The sequence below is a fragment of the Corvus moneduloides genome, chromosome 1 (genome assembly GCF_009650955.1).
Source record: "Corvus moneduloides isolate bCorMon1 chromosome 1, bCorMon1.pri, whole genome shotgun sequence".
NCBI lineage: Eukaryota > Metazoa > Chordata > Aves > Passeriformes > Corvidae > Corvus > Corvus moneduloides.
In genome coordinates, this window is record NC_045476.1 from 71,894,230 (window position 1) to 71,902,870 (window position 8,641).

Here is an 8,641-nt window from a genome sequence, read left to right on the forward strand (position 1 = left end):
GGTAGCTCTTAACCTTCCCTTGCCATTTCTCCTCTCACGATGTCCACAGCTTTAGTTGACATTTAGACAGAAACATTTCCCGGGCAAAGGCAGGGTCATGCCAGTCCCAAGAGATGACACAAAGCGTTCCTTCCTACTCCAAAAGATGCCTGTTCATTTCATCTTAGCCTGTTATACTGGCAGTTTCAAAGGCTGCATGTGCATATCTTAAATCAATGGAGCCCTTTTTCTGCTAGAAGGTTTTCCCATCTCAGAGATGGACTGTATAGATAATGTAGATTTGGGGTCTTTTTAAAAATAATTTATTTTTGTTATCGGCACCCAAATTCCACCTACAACAGCAACTTTATCTGTCTAGGAGTCTGGATATAGCTCTGTGGCTTTTCAACATCACAGTAAAGCTACAGTTGTATGTAGTACTGCAAAATCCTTCCCAGAAATTCTTCTGGATAGAAGAGGGCATTGAATCCCAGGCTTGAGAGTACCTGCATAAACTGAACAGCAGCAGGAAAAATATCTAATCCAGCCCTATTAAAAACCTGTTGACTTCAGAGAGAGCAGGAATGATGTTCAGCTTCCTGGGAGGTTGCATGAGGGTAGCACAGACTCTTAGTAACTTGTACTACTTAATTTTCCCTCTGATGTACTGCCCAGAGACAATTTTACTTTGATTAAATTAGAGCTAAATTTGGAGTGGAGTTCACATCATGAGCAATGCCTGACTGTGCTGGACGTATTGCCAGCTGTTGGGATCATTTAGGAAACCCAAGTACATCATTCTCCATTCAAAACCCAAATATTTAGCCTTCAGCGCCAGTGAGTTATGCAGGGTAGGAAATAGCCAGTCAGCTGCCTGACCTTGGAAAAGACACCTCCCCAGGGCATTGATTTGAGCTCCTGGGAAGCTGCTGGGTTCATATCGCAGGGGGTCCAATGCTGGTCAGCACCGGTGTGCCACAACCTTCCTAGAGAGAGCGTCCTGCAAAGAACAACTCATCCAGGGGCGGTGGCAGGCCTCCCTGGCAGCACTGCAACTTCTGTGCTACAAGTGATTCCAGCTCTTGTGATTCAGCTCCTTGTGAAATCACCCAAGGCAAACTTGGGGACAGAGAGACAGGAGCCTCGCTTGGCAATTCCACAGAGGTAGCTTTTATTGTCCAGCAGCCCCTGTGAAGGGAAGGCCAGAGACAAAAACTCCCTCGTCATGGGCAGAAACAGGGGCTTTTTATGGGAAAGGCAGGGGGTGGGGTAGAAACCAATTAGCCAACTGGGTACAGGGTATTACCATATAGAAACACGGCATGCTGGGGGTGGTTCACTTTGTCACCATGACCCAGGAAGGTTGCTTATGTCTGGGGAGAGTCTTTTTGGCCTCAGGCCTCTCTCCTCCAAGGGACTGCAGAGAGCTCTTGTGCCAAGGGCTCACAGCCCTCCACAGGTTCAGATCAGGGTGCTCTTCATCCCCCCCACCTTCCAGGTCAGTGGCTAGGACCACTTAAGGGTGGCTTCCCAGAGCAAAGGACCAACAGGGATAGTTTCAGGTCAAAATTTCAGGGCACAATCTGGGCATACACACAGCTGTAGAGGCCTCCTCTTCAGCCTCTCAGGGCAGCAGAAAAGCAGTAGCTGCCCATCCCATGGGCAAAGCTCTTTGTGCCTCCTTATAAACCCTTGTCTCTGTGGAAACAGTCTTCGCTCTCAGATGTGTGGATTGCTGAACAGGAGAGACTGAAATGCTCAGAGAGGCAGTGCTGAGTAGAAGATCACTTTTCCATCTCTCCTGGGGTTTAATTTGCAGTAGTAACCTCCTCACAGCAGTTTGTGCTTCAGTTTTGTCTTTTCAGCAGACAGTATCAGGCTTGGCTCAACCCACAATCGAGCTGCAGTTTGCTTTCCTCTTTCTGCAACTCTCCAGGTTTAACTTCTGGCGCTAGGCCCCCACAAGCAAAGCCCACCGAGTCACTGCTCCTCACGGGAATTCACTTTGTTGCTATTGGCCTGTCCATCTCCATGAGTCCTCCGAGTCCCTGCCGAGAGCGAAGCCCAGTGCCCGGGAAACAGGTGCCCAAGGAGCACTGCTGCAGCTCCAGTGGCCTCGGCACCCCCACCAGCGCCCTGACAGGGGTTTCCTTTTCTCTGCTGCACACCAAGGGAAAGGATACACGCAGCAATTCAACACGCCGGGCTGACTGTGGTAAAACCAGGAGCGGGGAGCACGAAGTCTCGGGTGTCCAGGAGATTCACGAAGCTCAGCTCATCGCTCCGCGCTGCCTCGGCTTTGCGGCAGGAACAGCAGCCGCCGCCCCCGCCCGCAGCGGGCTCCCGGAGGGTTTCACATTCCATAAGGCCGGGCAAAAATCAAAATTCCCTGGTTCCGTGCAGGCTCGCGCCCACGGAGTATCGGCTTCTGTCAGCCAAGGGGGATGCAAAAACCCTGTTGCTGAGTGGGAGGAGTTGTCCTCTGAGATCAGGAGGACTTTTTTTCCTCATTCCGTGTAATTTCCCTTAATTACAGAAAAAGTGATCAGAGCCCTTTCATTGATGTAAAGCTGCAGGAAACCAAATTCAAGAGGCCCTTCACAGCTTCCTACTTAGCCAGCTTTATCTTGCTCAACACCGCAGCCAGGGCTGCCCAAACCATTGCCAACCAGGAAAACACAGTAACAATGTCCCAGAAGCATCTGCTATTTATAGGAAGGCAGACTTAACCATCGTTAAATGAAGGTTACGGTGAAGGACAAGCAGAAAAATCTGGAGGAGGAGAGCAGAGGACAGGAAAAGAAAAAGAAAAGCCTGCTCCGGCTTTAAATTTTCCTACAGAAAGGAATCAAAGTAAATATTAAAACTTTTTGTGCAGTTAGAGGACCCCAGGGCATTTTGCCATGCAGTGATCCAAGTCCTCCTTTATTCTCAGTCAAGCTCAAAGACAAAAAGCCACAAGGGTGAGTGGCCATGAACATGAAAAAGAAAAGATAGACTTCTCCTGTTTTTTCACCCTATGCTTTGTTTTTATGCAGGATGTTAGGAGCAGCCCACCCAAAAGCCTTTTATCTCAGGAGGTGACTTGAGCTGGAAACAGGTACCTGTAATTAACTTGCATTCCAGAAGGGGAGAAGTTAACTTACCTGGCTTTTCTTCATGAGGCATTTCAAAGAGAAATTAATTTTTGATGAACGAGCATGTGCATTCTGCAGTGCTTGACCTGCAGTTACTTTTCAGGCCCCACTGCTCTAGACATGGCTTTCGCTTGTCCACTCGCAGATGTACTAAAGGAATACGCACAACAGCCCTGCTGGAAACCTGTACCACTTTCATGGGAATTGCTACAATGACCAAATGGACGTTGCCAGAGCAGGGCTGCACTGCACAGGACACCTCATTCCACCCTGAAACAGCAGCAGGTGGAGTTGCCTTTGCTCACTGAGAAGTTAAGGTGGAAATGCACAGGTCCCTTGAATGCAGGCAGCACACAGAACCACTGGCTCCATCCAAGAAGTAGAGCTGCTGAAGACACCAAGATACACAAATGAGAAAGCTTCTTCCTCACTCCCTCCTTTTCTCTCCATGGGGCAGTGATGTTCAGAAATGCCTCAGTTTGGATCAGCCTGTATCTGCTCTCAGTGTGAGACACCTCAGATGCAATTCATTCTGCCCACCTAAAGACATTTGCATGGGAAATATCATCAGAGTCTCCTTTAAACTTGACTAGAGCCCAATCTATATGATTAAATCTACTTTAGGATGAGATAAATCCTCTCTGGGCTCCATCTTCTTAGGTCCTCAAGGGCACCTGAGACAAGCAGCTCAGGTGCAAATGAACACATCATACCCTCCTAAATTTTGAGGCTGATGAACACTACCTGGAGACCTGCCTCCTGAAACTTGGTGGGGCCACATACACAGCTCAAGTCACAGCCTGAACACCAAAACACTCTAGAAATTCATGGACTTCCTCTGACCCACCAAGCCTGAAGCTGGTATTGGTACCATCAAAGCACCCGAGGATTCAGCAAGTCAGGGCACTCCTGGAGCCTGAGGCAGCAAATGTCACAACCCACATCCAACCTGAGTACCCCCAGTCCTGCCACCTCCCCCTGCCCTCAGACAGCCTCCAGGCTTTGCAATAAGCCCTGGCTCTGAAGCCCCATCAAATAAAACATGCTCTGTGCCAGATGGGGGAAAAGCTGGACACACAGGTAGCTCACACCTCTGTGTCTCCACTCTCCCAGCAGTTTTCTTGCCAGCTCTGCATTTGTAGCAGTGCAAAGTCCAGGTAGTTACAGAGCTCCTTGTTTAGGAGCTCCCAGCCTGAAGGATTCCTGGGTTAGGTTGTTCTTCCTTGTACCAGAGCAGAGAAACACAGAAGAAGAGGAAAATAAGGCAGATTTCCTTAAGGTCACAGAGGTGGTTGATAGGTGAGGTTTAGCTCCCCTCCATAAGTAATCCTGCATATATCTCTGCCTTGCTGGAAAAGTGTAACAAGCAGTTTCAGACACTCATTTCCAGGGAGAGCATGCACCAGATGCCAGGTTAAGTGGCCTTGGGCACAGCAAGGGCTGAATCACCAAGAGAGGCTAAAGGAGAGTCAAACGACAGAACAACTCTTAGTTTTGAAGTGTTGGTTTCAAAACTATTTTCTGACAAAGTGAATTTCCTTTCTTCTTCTAGTTCAAAATGTTTTGTGAAAGCCTTTTTTCATTTGCTCCGACTGCTTCTCCACTACCAGCACATATGCCTCATCTGGTTTTTCCCTCATTTTTGTCTTTTTTTTTCCTCATATGGGATTGAAGATGACACAACTGCAAACAGTAAGTACCTTACATGGTGAGTATGTACATCCAGATGAAAGAGTTTTCACATTTTTGTTTTCCTCTTCATGATATTTTAGAAAAAGAACACCTTCTAAAGAGCTTATTGTCGATGCTGTATCTAATGACACAAGCAAAGCCTTGTACACACCAGGCACTGCCTAGGCAGTGACCTGCAGTGGCAGCTGGCAGCACAGGAATAAAGAGTCAGGTATTTAGGCACTGTGCTCATTAGCTGTTAACCAGACGGAGAAGTGTCAAGATACTCCTAAGCTACTTCTGCCCCACCAATCAACAACACATTATTGGATAAAACAAACGCACCCACTTGGAGGCCAGCACAGGATACCAGTATTACCATATAATCCAGACCCCTGCCACTGAGCAGTTTTGCAGCAAGTGATTCTGCCTCAGGCTGTTCTAGCACAGGGGGAAATCCCATAATTCATATATTTCATATGGAGCCATTACAGCTCATCGGCTACTTATCAGAGGGGCTCTGCTACAGTTAACTTTTTCTGCTAAAATTCCCATAATAGACAGACACAGGAGCCTGTGGCATCTCCTCTACAGCAAATCAAAATCTTTGGAGCAACCCATCTAATCCATATAAGTTATTCACAAGTAATAACTTCAGCAGAAAATGCCAACCTCTACTTCCAGGCAAGGCAACAGAGCATAAAATCTCCATACCCTCTGATCATTGCTCAGTTTCTCATCCTATAAAAAAACCAATCAAGTAGAAAAGAGAAATTCAATGCTTCCTACCTGAATGCATCCATGGCTTCCCAGGAGGACATTGTATGACTAGCAGCTAGGAGGCCATTTAAGCAGGCTCTGTTCCTCAGCCATGCTGCTTTTCCACAGGCACACAAAAGCCACAGCTGTGGCTCCATCACCAGCTGATATCTATTTTTAGAGCTCACTCCACATGCACAGCAGGGAGTCCACCAGGCCTGATTTGTCTCTAGCCCTTGCACTTTAGGTAAAGAACCAATAATACCTTTTGCACAAGTAGGAACTAATTACCTCTTCACAGCTTCCTTACACAGGTGAAATCAGGTACAGGAGGGTGGGTCAGTCTCACACCTGCTGGCTGCAGCTCAAAGCCCAGAGGCAGAGCCCAGCTCTGAGCTCTGCTGGTCCTGCTCAGTGTGCAGGGCATCCTGGGCAGGAAAGGCTGCCATCTCCTCCCATGTGCTGCACTGAGTGCTGGCTTCTTACTGACTGTTCATAGCAGTAAACATGACAGCTGTTCATGAAACAAAGGAAGGGTTTTCTTTATTCTCAACTTTGGAGACTTTTTTAGGTGAGGGATGTGTGTGTATTCCGTTGGTTTTGTTCTCTGAGCATTTCTAGCTATCAGCCTGACAACATCGAAGAAAGTAAGAACTTCCAGGTGGGTCAGGCCATGGAGAACACAGCCCCATATTCTATTTCTGAAGGGGCATGTGGGTCTGCTTAGGGTACATTCACAAGCCAACTCTCTCTAGTGCTCACAATCATTGGATGTTGGAAGTTAGGAAACACCGCACTGACTAAACCTCTCATTAGCCTATGAACTTGGGATTTGCCCATGGAAGTATCCATTAGTTGGTATCTGCAGGTTCATAACCTTATCTTTGTGACATCCTGTAGCAGATTGCAGGTTTTCATTACCTACTGTGTGAAGTGTTTATCTACATATGGGACATCCAAGAAATCTGTTGCTGCAGCCGCCACTGAAGTGCTTGGCAATCCTAGAAAAGACGCTGCTCCTGTCATGTACCTGTACCTTCAGTGTCCTTAGTCTGTTGTGTGTCCTTCCCAGAGAGGGAAGCATGCACTGAAACCGCTGGCCCCACACTCCCCTCATCCTTGCACACTTTCTTCCTTTCTCTAGAAGAGGCTCACCCTGCTGTCCATCACAATTACTTTTGAAGCACCCTCCAGTCCTGGTTAAAGTGTTGATGAGGAGCATATCTCACCTAACATGAACTGAGAGCAAGGGTCTTGGAGAAGGGAGAAAATACAGCATGACTAAAGTATTTCCTGGTTTTGTATATGGATCCTGGCTAGTCAGCCTTGCGTTGGAGTCTGGACAAGAGAAAAATAGAAGCCCTGTCTTTTTTAGCACTTGAACACCACACATACCAAAGGTTGGCTTCAGCTGTTCCTCCTGCTGGCCACAGGGCAGAGGCTTCTTCCCCCTGTCCAAGCTCCTGCAGGACAGGTGGGTGGCCACAGCTGCAGTGGTCCAGAGCATTGGCAAGCACCTCCTTTCCAGTGGCATTTGTGCTCCCCATGGAGCTGCCTGCTGCCAGGCAGAGGAGTGGTGCAAGAGCCAGTGCCACCCTCAGCCCTGCTAGGGTGTTACAGACAGCCCAATTTTTAATCACAGCATTTCATCTCAGTTTTGACTTTGACAGTCTCACAAGCACTAGAGATCACTAACACCAGAGCAGCAGCCTTCCAGACCCAAACAGCAGATGAAGACTCCTCAGGCACACACCTGCACAGCTGGAATAAGACTGAATTTCCCTGGCAAGCCGCACAGACTGGAAAAAAAAAAAAGTTATTTGTTTTTAATGCCAGCAACCCTCTAAGTTTAAATGCTAGATTTGCTAATGGAGACTCACTGTAAGTCTTGCATAATAAATGTTTTCCCTCAATAAGGAGAAAACAGGTTTCTCCAAAGTCATGTGCAACAAAGTGCTTCCTCCTCCCTTAGCCTGAATACAGTCATCAGCAGTGTAACTCAACAAGGCTCCCACTATATCTCTATCCCCTAGCTTTTCTCAAGGATTTTGGTCTTTAATGGAGGAAAATGTTACACAGGCTCCTGTCCCCAAGTCTAATATTAATATTGTGCTATTAATATTATATTTTATATTAATATTAGACTCCTAGTGGACTAATACTAATATTAGACTTTGGGAGAAGGTTTTAAAGTAAGCTGATCACGAGCCCTTGTTTTACCTGCTCAGTAACTAGCAGGATTTAGACCAGCTTTGATGGGATGGAATTTCACCTCACATCTCTGCAGTGAAACTGTGAGAAGCATGACGATGAGTTAAGACAAGCAGACCTCTCTTGGCATTTCTGAGCCCTCCCTTCTTGAAGCAGATAGTTTGGAGGTCACTTTTCTTTACAAAGTAAAGCAATGCACAAGTGCCCCTAGACACTAGGCTCCATGCGTTCCCACAGCTTTTTTGGCACGCAGCATACAGCCAAACAAACAGGAAGCCCGCTCAAATCCTACAAGGAGCTGCCCTTGTCCTTCCCAAACCCACTAAATAACAGCAGAATTACTATTAAATAAATAAACAAACAAACAAACAAATAAATAAAGCGACAGCAGCGGCAAAGCAGCTCAGCAGCATCCGCCCTGCCAGGAGGGCCCGTTCCCAAAGCCTGGAGGCCCCTGCCATCTAGTGGTGACTGCCAGTCCCAACGCGCCCTTCCCACCCAAACTAAAACCCTCCAGGATTTTACTATCTCTTTCTTTCTTTAGTATTTCAGACTGGACCTGCATAGCGGCCGGTTCACGGATAAACGTTTTCCACTATCCACACCGTCACCCCAGGGTTCGGGAGAAACGAGAAGAAATCCTGGAAGAAGAGACAAGGAAAAGCAAAATCAAGTCTACCCTCAGTATGTGAATCTTTTGCAAAACATAAAAACTAAGGCTGCAGTAAATGTCACTGCTAGTACTTCGGTGTCACAATTGTTAAATGAACCTCGTGATTTTGCCCAGAGACGCTGTGGATGCCCCATCCTTGAAAATGTTGGGTTGGATGGTGCTTTGAGCAAACCTGTCTAGTGGAAGGTGTTCCTGCCCATTCAGGGAGGGT

At 47.3% G+C, this 8,641-nt stretch overlaps 1 long non-coding RNA gene across 1 annotated transcript in view; it reads right to left on the reverse strand.

The window, feature by feature from the left end:
• LOC116447001 overlaps nucleotides 1-8,276 on the reverse strand; it is a 47,991-nt gene extending 39,715 nt beyond the window's left edge. Inside the window, exon 1 of the long non-coding RNA XR_004241467.1 lies at nucleotides 5,577-8,276. This is a non-coding gene — a long non-coding RNA (uncharacterized LOC116447001). The remainder of the gene's footprint in view (nucleotides 1-5,576) is intronic.
• Between the last annotated feature and the right edge of the window lie 365 nt (nucleotides 8,277-8,641).